The sequence below is a fragment of the Pteropus medius genome, unplaced genomic scaffold, assembly GCF_902729225.1.
Source record: "Pteropus medius unplaced genomic scaffold, Ma_sr-lr_union100, whole genome shotgun sequence".
NCBI lineage: Eukaryota > Metazoa > Chordata > Mammalia > Chiroptera > Pteropodidae > Pteropus > Pteropus medius.
The window spans coordinates 12,144,943-12,158,943 of NW_024340692.1; the positions used below are offsets into that span (position 1 = coordinate 12,144,943).

General features: G+C 35.1%; 2 long non-coding RNA genes across 2 annotated transcripts in view; one reads left to right on the plus strand and one right to left on the minus strand.

Moving 5' to 3' along the window:
• The window catches only part of LOC120619211 (uncharacterized), an 88,812-nt gene that overhangs the window by 39,056 nt on the left and 35,755 nt on the right, over positions 1-14,001 (minus strand). The gene's annotated exons all lie outside the window — the stretch shown is intronic.
• LOC120619248 (uncharacterized) overlaps positions 12,329-14,001 on the plus strand; it is a 28,600-nt gene continuing 26,927 nt past the window's right edge. The window contains exon 1 of the long non-coding RNA XR_005657452.1: positions 12,329-12,484. This is a non-coding gene — a long non-coding RNA (uncharacterized LOC120619248). The remainder of the gene's footprint in view (positions 12,485-14,001) is intronic.

Below are 14,001 nucleotides of genomic sequence, written 5' to 3' on the forward strand. Positions count from 1 at the left end.
ATACTCAGTTCTGAATAAAACTCAATAAGAAGAATAATAAAATCTTAAAATAAGCTGTTTTCTCCAACATTCCCATTTTATAAATGAATAAAGTTAGGGCCAGAGACATTAAATACCTGGCCCAGGAAAGGACAGTTGATCTCAGAGCTGGAATAACTTTTACTCTTCACAAAAAATATAGGATGGTTGGTTCTGTATCCATTTTTAAGCCAAATTTTTTATTCCAAACATAGTTAATCCCAATTTAATAATGTCACTTGTTTCACAGACAACAGTTCTTGGTGAATTATGTAAACTGCTGACGCATTGCAGCCACATGGGTCCAGATTTGAATATTGATTCTGCCTCATAAAGTGAAAAAGATGATTGTGACTTTGGGCCCAGCCCAGTGCCTGGGATAACATCAATGATTAATATTGGTTGATGATACACAAGTTAATGTAAAAAGTACTGGGCTTTTCTTAATTACGTTTTTTAATGAGAGTAGGACAGAACACAATTATACCCAATAATGGACTACTTAAGCCTGTGGATAAAAAATAAAAAAAAATTAAAAAAAGAGTTCTATGGAAAATATCCTCATGGGGTGATCTGAGTATAAATTCCTAACTGGGCAGGTGATGGTGAGATGTCCCCAGCATATAACTTTTTAGTAAAAGGTTTATCTTTGCCTTAAGCAAGCCCTGCCCATTGTTTCTGTGCATCTAGGTTAACACACCTTTGAAATAACCACCCCCAAGAGAGCACATAATCTTAACTATCCTGTAATCCCATTCTCTAATTGCTTCCTCCCACTTTCATGTAATCTTCCTTAATCTCAAATGCATAAAAAGAAACTAAGAACTGTTGTTCTCCAAAACATTTAACTCAGTCTGTTGCGATCTTGCTTCCAGGTGTATCCTCTTTTGTGGCTCAAATACATTTTTATAAAAATTCTCTACAGGTTTGGACATGCCTAAAAGCCAAAAGACATTGGACACAAAATAGTAGCACTTTGAGACAAGCTGGGGGAAGACATTAAAGGACAATGCAAATGAATGACTATGTAATTTGGGAAAGCTGTAGATTATAATTTATTATGAGGTTGTAAAACACTCCTGAGTTCACTCCCTGAGAACTAAACTAAGTTAAATAACTTAGCAGGATTGGCATTCATTCAAATTGGAATTAAGCTGTAATAGGAATGTAAGCAGTTTGGAGAGTTTTTATTTTCTCTTGCTATTCTGCTTTCCCCAAGTGATCAATTACTTTATAATGGATGGGGTTACCATATTTCACAAATTGAGCAGACCCCAGGAAAGAGCAATAGAATGACTAACGTTGAGACTAATAGTAACTCTAATACTATTTCTGTTGCATTTCAGAAAATTCAAATTTAATACACTTATGTAGATTTAACTGAGTTCTCCTTTAAATTCCTTCGCGCAAACTTTGCCTGATTTATTGTTGATATTTGAATTTTCGTTTCACTTTAACTTTTTTCAGACCAAGACTTAGGATGGTCCTTTAGACTCATAATATTGAGAGTCTGTTTCTGTATGGCTTGCAAAAAAAACCTCTATCAAAAATAAACAAACAAATAGCAATAACAAATAAAAGCTGGAGCAGAGTGTAGCAAAGACTTTAGATTTCAGAAGGTTATGTATATATGGGAATGGAAAGTCTCTCCCTTCATTTTAAATTAAACCTTGTCTCTTATCCTAACTTTCTAACCTAATTTCATGTTTTCAGTTATAATGGACCAGAGAGCAATGTTGAGGGTAAGAGCATATTTAAAGGGAAAGCAATGCCTTACCATTCAGTCTAGCATACAATCCCTCCTCACATGAAGATTTTGAATTTACAAATTCATCTGCTTGCTAAATTTATTTGTAACCCTAAAATCAATACTGGCAGAGCTTTCAGGGTCATTTGCAGACACACACAGAGTGGCAAAAAATTGGAGTCATTTGACAGCACACGGTCCCGGCTGAGGTATAAAGGAACAATGCTCTGCCTTCTTGTTTCAGCTCTCACATTGTGGTCTATTTAGTGCCATGTTTTTCAGTCTTGTGATTTTTCTTGGTGATTTCACTGTTTAAATGACCCCTACAAGCGTAGCATTGAAGTGCTGTCTAGTGTTCCTAGGCACAAGAAGGCTGTGATGCGCCTTACAGAGAAATCATATATGTTAGATAACCTTCATTCAGGCATGCGTTATAGGGCTGTTGGCCATGAGTTCAATGTTAATGAGGTGTCTTTAAACAGAAGTGCACATAAAACTAAATTATGTGTTGATCAATGGATGAAAATGTTGCGACCAGTGACTTGCAGAAACCTAATCTTGTATTTTTCCTAGAAGTGATGGTTCAGTATTTGCTAATTTAGTCTTCACTGCTGTGAGCATTATAGAATACAACTACCGCAAATAATGAAAGTCAACTGTATCTCAAGAATAGAGACCACTAAAGAAGAGCCAATGGTTGGATTAGCCATGTTTATGCCTTGATCTGAGATATCTATGATACACCTCCCTAAACTGGTCCACAGACTGCCACTTATTAACAAATAGTAGAGGTAATTACACAAGTCAAGGTGGCTTGGCAATGGGGCCTTTGAGACATGGAAGAGGCAGCCAGCAAATACTCTTTCTACTCTGTGTTGAATGCTTAGTGGGATCTTGCTAAACCAGAGCAATTATATCGCCTATAAGTATTAAGTCAGCAAATGAGTGCTTAGAAAGTTCAAAACTATGTCAAAAAAAAATATTCAAATCTATCAAGTATAAGGAAATATATAAATTCTAGGTCATGTAATTATGGAATTTTTTTTCTTTTTGAAACTTTTTTATGATAAAAATGTATTATAATTCAAGTCAGAGAAAATGAAACTTTTAAAAAGATTTGTTTTAATTCACCATACTGAGAATCTTCAGATTATTTTAGTCCTTCAGAAATATGGTTCAAAGTGCCCTGAACACCAGAGAAACTGATCTCATTTGCCATTTGTAACTTGGCGCTTTTTTTAATGCTTGTTAGACTCAAAGGATGCTGGGTGAGGCACAATGGAACTTGACACTTTAATTTCAGTTTTGATATGCAAGTGTCCCCAGGGCTACATGGGCTTAATTTACCTGGACCTTGGGCAAGATTGTGAGCTCAGGTTCTTGCAGTCTGTTGTCAGAAGAGAGGCATTAGGGCCTTCACGAACTATACTGTGTAAGTAGAGGCACAGCTATGTCATGAGGCTGCAAATGTAGAGCTGGATTGGATATGAGTGTGGGTCTAATGCGAGAGTCTGGGACATCAGCAAGGAGACTTGAAGAGGAATGGTCTCATTTAAAAGGGCATTACCAGTAACTTCAGACAAAGGAGGTGGGGCAGAGTTATCCAAGTAAGCACAAATGGATAGATAAATCAAACAGGAAGCTTTGTTGGTGTAAACATTACAATATTGGTATTATTTGTTCTAAATTCCGGTATGTTTTTTAATTTGCCCGGCAGAGACTTGGGCCAGTCAAAGATGACATCTTCCTTTGGGAAGAATGCCAAATATTTCAACATACTCTTTTCAGCTGCTTCATGGTGCTTTAACTCAAGATTTTTGGCTGGCCTGGTTGATCAGAATGCAATAGAAAAGCATCACTTTTAACTGCAAAATGAGAGAAGATGTGCTCATTGTCTGTCATTGGGTTCTGATTAATTTAATTGCGGTGCATCCAGACAACACTATGCAGCCCTTAAAAAGAAGGACAGAGAATTACGTTTGCTAATATGTGAAGACATCAGTAATAGATGTTAATAGTGTTCCATGCCACACCCCCTCAGCCCTAACCTCAGCTGCAACTGTGGGGGACAGTTCTCATATATGCTGAAGGCTTTCCAAGTGCCAGCTGCAATCTCAGCTTTTCTACCCCAGAGCTTCCTCAGCCCTTCCAGAGTAGACTGGAAATAAATGGGAATTAACTTCTTGAGGCAACCCTCAGCAAATGGGGGGTGTTTTCCATCCTTCAGAGGAACAATTCTGAAGTGGAGTCTACCTGGTTACTTGGAGTTTTTGTGACATTGGTCCCTAGGCCCACTGCACTAGTCAGATCCTGCTTTTTTTGGTTTTCCCTCCACTGTATTACTCTCTTTAATATTTCATTCCAGATTCTTGGAATTACTGGGAAGGAAGAAAGGAAGGAAGAGAGGGAGGGAAGGGAAGGGAAGGGAAAGGAAGGGAAGGGAAAGGGAAAGGGAAAGGGAATGGGAAAGGGAAAGAAAAATTATCTAGACCCAAGTTTTTTATTCAAACTCCGCTTTGGGGCAAACTCAAATTAAGATAATATACATTGGAGGGAGCCGTGAATCAAGTTGCATAATTAGATGCATGGTAGTTTCATGCAAAAACAAAACCGCAACAAAACAAAATGAGAAGTGGTGTGTGTGTGTGTGTGTGTGTGTGTGTGTGTTAGAAATAAAAGGCATACAAGTAATCACACTACATAATAATGGTTACCCCTAGGGCTGAGACAAAGAAAAAAAGGAGACTTGCCATTTTAACTTTGTATACTTCTGTATTATTTAAAAGTTTAATAGGAGATGTTACTTTTGTAATTTAAAAATAAATTATAGGTGGGAGGGTAGTGGTAATTTCCTTATTCTTGAAGCATCTAACTTCCCCTTCAAACTGTGAACTACATTGTAGAAAGAAGAGTAACCATGCAGAGATACTGTCTTTAAGACATAATTGCTGATCATCTTCAAAGAAAAATAATGCCTAGTAAAAAATTCTTTTGGGGACCAGGCTTAATGGAAGGCAAATTAGTTCCTTCAGATTTATTCTAGAGGTCTCCACTGTAATGAATCTGGAATGAAATATTTAAAGAGAGTGTAATGAAGACTACAATATCTTAATTATAGGTATACCATTGGGACTTCCTACATGGATTCTGTGGTAGATTGTGAAAAAAATCTGGCTACAGTTCTTTATCCCCTCCTCTCAGTGCCCTCCACCATATCAGTTTTAGGGACTGCCACTCTTAGGCTGGGCCTGGTCACGTGACTTACTTTGGCCAATAGCATACTAGCAAAAGTGATACAGCAGGGCCTTGAAAAATACTTGTGCAGTTCTTTCTTTTTCTTTTGAATTTTTATTGAAGAATAATCAACAGACAGTAAAATGTACTACTATATGTGGGGTGTGTGGAGCAGATAACCTATCTTTTTAGATTATAAGTCTCTGCATCAAGAGGAATCACATCTGGACCTGATGTAGATCATGAGAACCTGAATTTCAAGCCCTCTTCCTTGATTGGCTGAGAATTTTAGAGGTCTCATCCTGGGATATACCTGAGCGTATTCTGCATGTGATAAATATTTGAGTCATTTTACCCCAAAATAAAACTATAACATTGTAAAAATGACCCTAATTCTTAACCCTTCCCTCACCCATACCTTTTGCTTTGTAACTTTGTAATGTTCTCCACTCTGGCTTCAGTCAAGTGACTTGATTTGGCAATGAGGTATTAGGAAATATAATACAATCGAATTGAAAAGTGTTTGCATGTTCAGGTTTGTTCCTTCTCTTTATCTTGGCTAGCCTAAGTCACCCTACTCATCCCAGTCACCCCAACTAAGACCATCCTAGATCAGCCAATAGCCAGCCAACCTCTAGAAATGTGAGCATGCCCAGTCAAGATCATCAGAGCCACCTAGCCAACTTGTAATTGACCACAGATGTGTAAGCAAGCCCAGGTAAGATCAGATGAACCCAGCCCAGGTCAGCTGAATCCTACAGACTCATGAGCTAAGTAAAGATTTGTTCTATTAATCTACTAAAGTTTTGTGATTGCTTGTTATGCAGCATTATTGTGGCAACAGATAACTGACACGGATTCCTTATAGAAAGATTTAGGAGTAACTGGTAATGTTCTAAGGTCAAATATATAGTCATTTACTTTTAATTTTGCTTCTTATCACTTCTCAGTTCTCAGGCTTATTTAGCTCGTGTAACAATGTTGTATATGCTGGAGGCTAAACAGGTTTGAATAATTCTAGAACAAGTAAGCATTTTCCATAATTTTATCTGGTATTCGGGGCTAGACTTAATTTTATTTTGAAGTATGTATTAGAATGAAATGCGGGGTTTGACTTTTAAATATACCACTGTCATAGACAACATTTTATTAATGATGCTATTAACAATTTCTAGGCTATCTTTTCAGTAAAAGGAATTACTTTGAATTAGTGTGAAATCTAAGGTAGTAAAAGAACATCTCTGTCTTTGTTCAGGCTGTTGACTCTAACTTAATGGATTGTCATCATCATCATCACTAATGTAACAATTTTCTAAGTGTTTAGTATATAACAAGACTCTGCTAAGTGCTTTATATGTATATATCTTAATTAGTCTTTGCAAAAGTCCTTTGAGGTAGGTATTCTAACCCTCATTTTATGGATTAGAAAATTGAGACCTCAGGTATCACTTCCACAAGGAAGCCATCTTTGGCCTCCAATTTGAATTTGTTGGTACCTCTAAATTCCTGTGGCCACGTTTGCATCTTGATTATTACACTCATAACATTGTAAAACCAGGGTAATGTCTTTCTATGTCTAATTGCCCCTCCTAGACTCTAAACTCCTAGAGGGCCTGGATCATGTCTTATTTATCTTTCTAATCCAAGTGCTAGGCACAGAACCTGGTATAAAGTAGGTGCAATATAGATATTGAACTGGTTTGCTGAAAAGGAAAGAGATGGTATGGAGAACTATTAGGTCCAAAGAATGCGTGTGCGCACACACACACATATATGCACACACACATACCTGCAAAATCCAAGAAGGACCAACTAGAACCTCTTGGTCTGATATTTAGACTCTACCAGAGACTCTCTCTTGGTACGCTGGTCATCACCTGTATCCTCAGAGAAAAGAGGGATAGTACACAATCTGGAGAGACCCCCTCCACTACACTTCATAAGTTTAATAGCTTTTAATAAAATTAAAAGTGACCTGATTATCTATTCGCCACTGAGAAGGGGAAGGAATTTAGGTGTTGATTCTATGCCAGGCACTGTGCTATGTATTTTGATTTCACTTAAAAACAAACATTGCTACACTTATTCAGAGAATGAAATGATTGCATTAATTGTAGAGAATAGTACTGTGTTCAAATTTCCTGTTAAAGCTTCCTCTAGCCTGGAATTTTGTGGACAAGCTCTTTGAGAGCAATTTATAACAATGATACTTCATTAAACTGTAATTCTTTCTATGACTTCACCCCCATACCAACTCACTTTGGTTCTAGATATCCAAGAGTTTATTGTTTTCCTATTTCCTCTCATTCTTACACACCTTTCAAGTTGACATATTCCATGCCAATTTCTGTGAATCTAAGTTAGGTATACCTCTCTTTTGTATTTTCCTTTGAGAAAAGAATTTTAGGTAAAAAATTTTAAATGGCTAGTTTTTTAGGATGACTTATCTGAAGATCATTTTATTTCTCCTAGTTTAATCTCTCAAGGCCAACTTCATTTGGAACTTATTGTGCTTCCCAGATTGAAGTATCTCCCAATACTTCACTGGTCTTTCAGCGTTTATTTTTCCCTATACACTTAGATCCTAGATGATTTTCTCTTTGACTTACCAAATTGGTATAAGAAAGGAGTTCAGAAGTCTGGATAATGTATATATACATTAGGCTCAAAATAATTTCTTTGGCTAACTGAATCCAAAATTACCTTGACTCTTCCCTTTGCAACAGGGAAGCCGTATGGTGTTAGATAAGGCCAAGGGACAGATACAGTCCATGATAACTTAGTGGAAAATTAACTAAGAATAGCTTTCATTCTTTCCCTTGCTGTTTTACTTCTTTGGATTTCTACATTTTTGCTATTTAATAGACATGTAAAGCATTGTGTGTCATGTTGGAAGGGGGTGGTAATATCTGAAGAAATATCGAAAATTCAACATCTCCTTCCCCCAGATGAAAGAATTTTAAAATTTTAAAGCCTCTGGCAATTCACAGGAATAAATGTTAAACAGCAATAGAAATCTGATGTCATTAATCTTCTGCCAAAGCAATACAAAAAAGTCATCTTATCAAATAAATTAAAAATAACAAATAAACATTTATTTATGTTTTCATAAACCTTTAATAAGATTCTCTATCAAAAGCTATTTTTTTAAAAAATAGCACTTAGGATTCCCAAGCAAGTTATATCAAGGACAAAGAACTGATAGAAAACATAAAATAAGTAAGCTAAATGGTTCTTTTACTATAGAAAATGAGGAAGTTTTAATACTGGCTATATCCTAGGGATCAATACAAAGGCTGATTATTTAACATTTTATGTATTAGTTACATATAAGTCTTCCAAGTGATGGGGATAATCTACAGAAAGTACTCTCAAAGCTGAGGCAGAGTAGGTTTAAGATGGGGCCTCAAAGGTATCACTTATAACCTCAAAAAAAAAAAAATCTGCTTCTTCATTTCTTAAAAAATTCAGCTGAAAGTTTGTAGCCCTTTTGCTTCTGAGGCCAAAGAGACCTATACTATTCCCACCTTTCCAAGGAAAAGAACAATTATTAGATGTTTTTGTAAAGGTATTAATAGCACAGAGAGTATAACCTTACTTTTTCATAAAAACAGGATGTCTTTTCCAAACCTGAATGGAAAGGACTTAATAGTGGGCTTTAAGGCTCTCTGGATTTGAGTTCACCTATCTATGTTCAAATCCTGACTCTACCATTTACAAACTGTATGATGCTGTGTGACCCTATGAAGATAAGAAACCTACCTCTGAATGAGATAATATGTGTCAAGTAAGAAGCATAAAACTTTGCACATAGGAATTTTGCAATAAATATTAACAAATATTATTTTGTAGCTGCACGGAACAAGATGAGAGAACAAGGAGCTATGTTGTGGTTTAGAAAAAGACAATGAAGCATTGTACCCAAAGGGAAAAGGTATTAGTTGAAGATTCCATGGATCGAGATTGAAACAAACTGAAAAATCTGGGCCAATTCCAGGTAACCTTGGAAGAGAAATAGGAAAACAAAATGGAAAAAGTGATTGCAGAAATGGATGAGCTCAAGAGTTGGAGCTCCAAGGCTGATAGCAAAAACTAAAAGTGATGGTAAGACAATGACAAGTCAGGTCTGAAGAGTCCAACTCAGAAATCTTCAAGAAGGTGCATTAATAGCTTTTCAGAAGGAAAATTGTACCTCTGAGGCAATTCATCACATAATGCTGTTGAAGGCACCAAACTCCAGTAACTTTTAGGCCATAACAATTTTTACTTTAAGGCTTTAATTCATGGAAAAAGGATTAGAAATCCTCAGCCTACATAATAGATGAGAAAAATATGGCCATGGTACATACAAATAGGGTAAGTGAACTTATTTACCAAATTGAGAACGTTCCCATTATCTAGATCAGGCTTCTCAAACTTTCTGTGATAAAGGGCCAGATTTTGTACCCCTTAATCATGATCTCCCAATCCTGTCACCTACCCCAGCTGTAAGCAACCACAAATAATTTTCTGTCTCCATAAATTTGCCTATTCTGAACATATCATATAAATGGAATCATACAATATTTAGTCTATTGTGACTGGCTTCTTTCACTTTAGCATAATGTTTTCAAGGCTCATCAATGTTGTAGCAGTAATTACTTTTTACTGATGAATAATATTCTATTGTACGAATATATTACACTTCATGTCATAGATTTTTGAAGAAACAAAGTTATTTGTCTTATAGATTTCTTCTGTAGATTTGACTAACATTTTAGATCTGGCTGACTGTTCCCTCTTAGTCTAAGTTAACATGTGTGTATGTGTTGGAAGGAGGTAAACTGATAAAGGGGCTTGATTAGATTAAGAATTGCTATCATAAATAAGAATATTTCAGGTAATGCGTATATTTCCTATTATATCATATCATGAGACCTGTAATGTCTGGTCACTTCTTTTATGGGTGCCAAAGTGATCAGCAGGTTTATTAAGTGGCATCAGCCTGATGCTTCTATTACAAAATTCCTCCATTAACTCTTTGCTTTACAGCTTTAACATTCATTGACAAACATGTTGCTTAGGCCCACTATGGTTGCAAACCAGTTATTTTCTATTTCTATCATTCCTTCTCCATTTATTAGGTGAGCTTCTTCCGTAAAGAACTTTCACCATTGTTGGTTATCATGATATAACCAACAATTGTTCTTTTAATGACGTCTAGACTTTTTCCATTAGTCTTGTATAGCTTGCTTGTTCTCTGGCACAGTGAGGTTTTCCAAGTTTATCTTAATACATTTCTTGCTCCAAATCTGCAATCAGCCATTTTCCCAAGGAACCTAAGTTCCTTTTAGTTGAAAATCCACAATTTAAATACTAGGGGTTCAATTGCTATGGCACTGTTATTGTGTTTAGGTCTTTCAGAGTTAGGAGAGAAAAAAATCAAATTATATTGGTATTTCCATTTCAAAGTTAAGAATACAGGGTGTTTACTTAACTTCTCTGGTTTTATATGTGTCTCATTTCTCTTAAACTGAAAATCTTGGTTTTTTAACAATAACATAATTACTTATTTTCTTTACCCTATGATAGACCTGTAATAGTTTAAAAATAGCAATACTAGTCTTACTTAAAACAATAAGACTACTGAATGCAATTTAATATTTCTTCGTAGGTTTTTGTTCTTAGGATATACCCAGATAGGGATGTAAACTCAAAATATTGCACATTAAAGTCACTTCTAGTAATGATTATCTTTATGTGGTTTAGCATCAACTGGATATGAAGTTGTGGCCATTTGTTTCCATTTGTTTTCAATTTTTTAGATTTATTTTATTTTTTTAATTCAATTTTTATATATAAAATATTTACATGGTTCCAAAGTCAAAACGATATAACAAAGTAACTTGACAAAAGTCTTACTTATCCCTGCCTTGCCCTCCCATCTTGTTTTCCCACAGAAACAATTTTATTAGATTTTGATTTATACTTACTTCCACTGCTTTGAAAATATAAACATATGTATGCCTCTCTTACACAAAGATAGACCACTACAAACAGTGCTCTGCATTTTACTTTTTTTCATTTAAAATGTATCCTAGAGATAACTCTATATAATGTACAGAAAATTTTCTCATTCATTTGTATAATTGTATACCACTTTCGTTTAAACATTCATCAGCTGATGATATTTAGATTGTTTCCATCCTTTGGCTGGAGACATTGTTTTGTTGTTGTTGTTGTTTTGTTGTTTTGTTTTGTTTAAGACATCTTTTTAAAACACAAATCAGATCACGGAATTTATCTGCTTAAACCTTTTTAAAGACTTCTATTGCATTTAGAATAAAATCCAAACTCCTGACAATGGTTCTCAAAACCTTGCCTTATCTGGCCCACTATTTCTCAACTCTAACTGCATATTAGAATCATGGGATTCTTTTCAAAAAATATTTTCTCCAGCATCACTCTAGACCAATTAAATCAGAATCTTTGGAGGGAAGGGCTCGGGCATTAGAATGTTTTAAAACAGTAGTTCTCAAATTTAATAAACATCAGAATCATTTGAAGGGTTTGTAAAGTATGGATTTCTGGGTCCCACCCCCATAGATTCTGACTTAATAAATCTGAGCTAGGGCCTGAGAATTTGCATTTCTAAGAGTTCCCAAATAATAAGGATCCTGCTACTCCTTTGAGAACTCACACGGTTTATCTTCCACCATTTTAATGTATGTTTCCTTTTTACTATTAAATCATAAATTTTGTTGACTTGTTAATTGTCAGCACTGTGTAGAAAAGGACCATGTTTACTACTCTACACACAATACTTAGTATAATGCATGGAGTATAGCTCTTTGGGAAAGAGCTATAATTTATTGGGACATGATAGGAGAACTTAAGAGGACTACTTTACAAATTAACAACTCAAACAGTCAAAAATAAATAAGACTATTTCACACACACTAAGATGGCTATAATCAAAACCACAGATGACAAGTGTTGGCAAAGATGTGGAAAAACTGAAAATCATATACACCACATTGAGAATGTAAAATGGTGCAGCCACTGTGGGAAAAGTCTGGCAATTTCTTAAAATGTTAAACATAGCATTATCATATGACCCATCAAGTCCACTGTCAGAATATACCCAAGAGAAATGGAAACATGTCCACACAAAGACTTGTGCATGAAGCTCATGACGGCATTATTCATAATAGTCGAAAGTTGGAAACAACCCAAATGTGCATTAACTGATGAATGATTAAACAAAATGTAGTATCGACACAATGGAATTATTCAACCATAAAAAGGAATGAAGCACTGATTCAAACTACAACATGGATTAATCTTGAAACCATTATGCTAATTGAAGAAGCCAGTCATAAAAAATCACATATAGTTCCATTTATATGAAAAGTCCAAAATAGGGCAAATCTATCAAGATGGAAAGCAGATTGCTGGTTTCCTAGAGCTGGGATAATGAGAAGATTGAGGAACGATGGCTAAGAGGTAAGAGATTTATTTGGGAAATGATGAAAATGTTTTAAAACTGTGGTGATGGTTGCACAACTCGGTGAATATACTAAAATCCCATTGAATTATACACTTTAAACGGATGAATTATATGGTTTGTGAATTGTATCTCAATAAAACTGTTACAAGAAAATAATAAATAAGAATGTAAAATATACAATTTCTTCATTTAGATTTAGAATTTAGAAGTTCGAGTAGACAAATTTGGATCTTTTATTTGATGCACAGAGAATACAAATACTTTTCAAACACCTATGTAGTGTTTGCAAGAATTTATCACATATAACATGCACTCACACACATAAACCCTCAAATTGGAAAAAATTTTAAATCTGAACAGATAACTTCCTAACAATCATGCATAAACAACAGAAATTATGGAAAACAACAACTTTTAAAAAGCCATGATAGAGTAAATGGTACCAGATTTGCCTTTTTGCCAAAAACAACAATAAAACTAGAAAAAAGAGGAAGTAACTGTTTTCAGACATCAAACAACATACAGCACAACACTGTGATGTTTGAGACAAAGAAAATATACACAATGAACTCAATGATCAAGTTCACTGGCTTTCTGTTTTGAGATGAGGAAGTGGGGAACCCAAGCATGGCAGTGGTGTCAACGAACTGATAGCAGAGGTTCGTTTTCAGACCTCTGAGAAGTTGAAATATGTAGGACAGAATACTGGAGAAGAAAGATGGCTGGGGCATGAGAGAAGACAGAAGTTTAAATGGGAATTTATCATGAGTCCTTGGCAAACAACTTGGAAGCACATATGCAAGGAGTGACTCTACAAAGTTTAGAATAACCTGCTGTGAGACTGTGTGAATTGAAGTACTTGGAGATATTTGGTTTCTGGCCCATCCAGTGTTAAGAGACTTCACTTGGTAATGAAATTGTTTAGCTACCTTAGACATAAGGAGGACATCCTAGAGTAAGAGTCATGCCCGAAGGCTTATTTCAAAATGGAAACAGACCTACTGTAACTGAGAGTAAAACCAATCCTGACAGGACTAAAAGTTCTATGAGTAATTTAACTGCCCACTACAACAAAATTCAACATCCTTTATTTTTTTATCATCCTTTAAAGGATGATAAAATAATGCAGTTTCTCTTACAACATATAATCCACAAGTCCAGCACAGAGTTTTAAAGAAGTTACTAAGCAAGCAACTAAGCAGGAAATGTGATCTATAATAATAATTTTAAAAAATTAATAGAAAATGAAATTAAATGACCCAGTTGTTGAATTATAGATGATGATTTTAAAGCAGCTGTCGTAAATATATTTAAGGATGCAAAGGGAAAAGTGAATATAATGAGTGAAAGATGGAAATTTTCAGCAGAAAACTATAAACTATAAAAAACAATCAAGCAGAAATTTCAGAACAGAAAAGTATATATCTAAAATGAAAATTTTACTAGGTGTACTTAATAGACTCCAGAAGAAAGGGTTAATATATGTACAGATGAATCAATAGAAATTATTCGG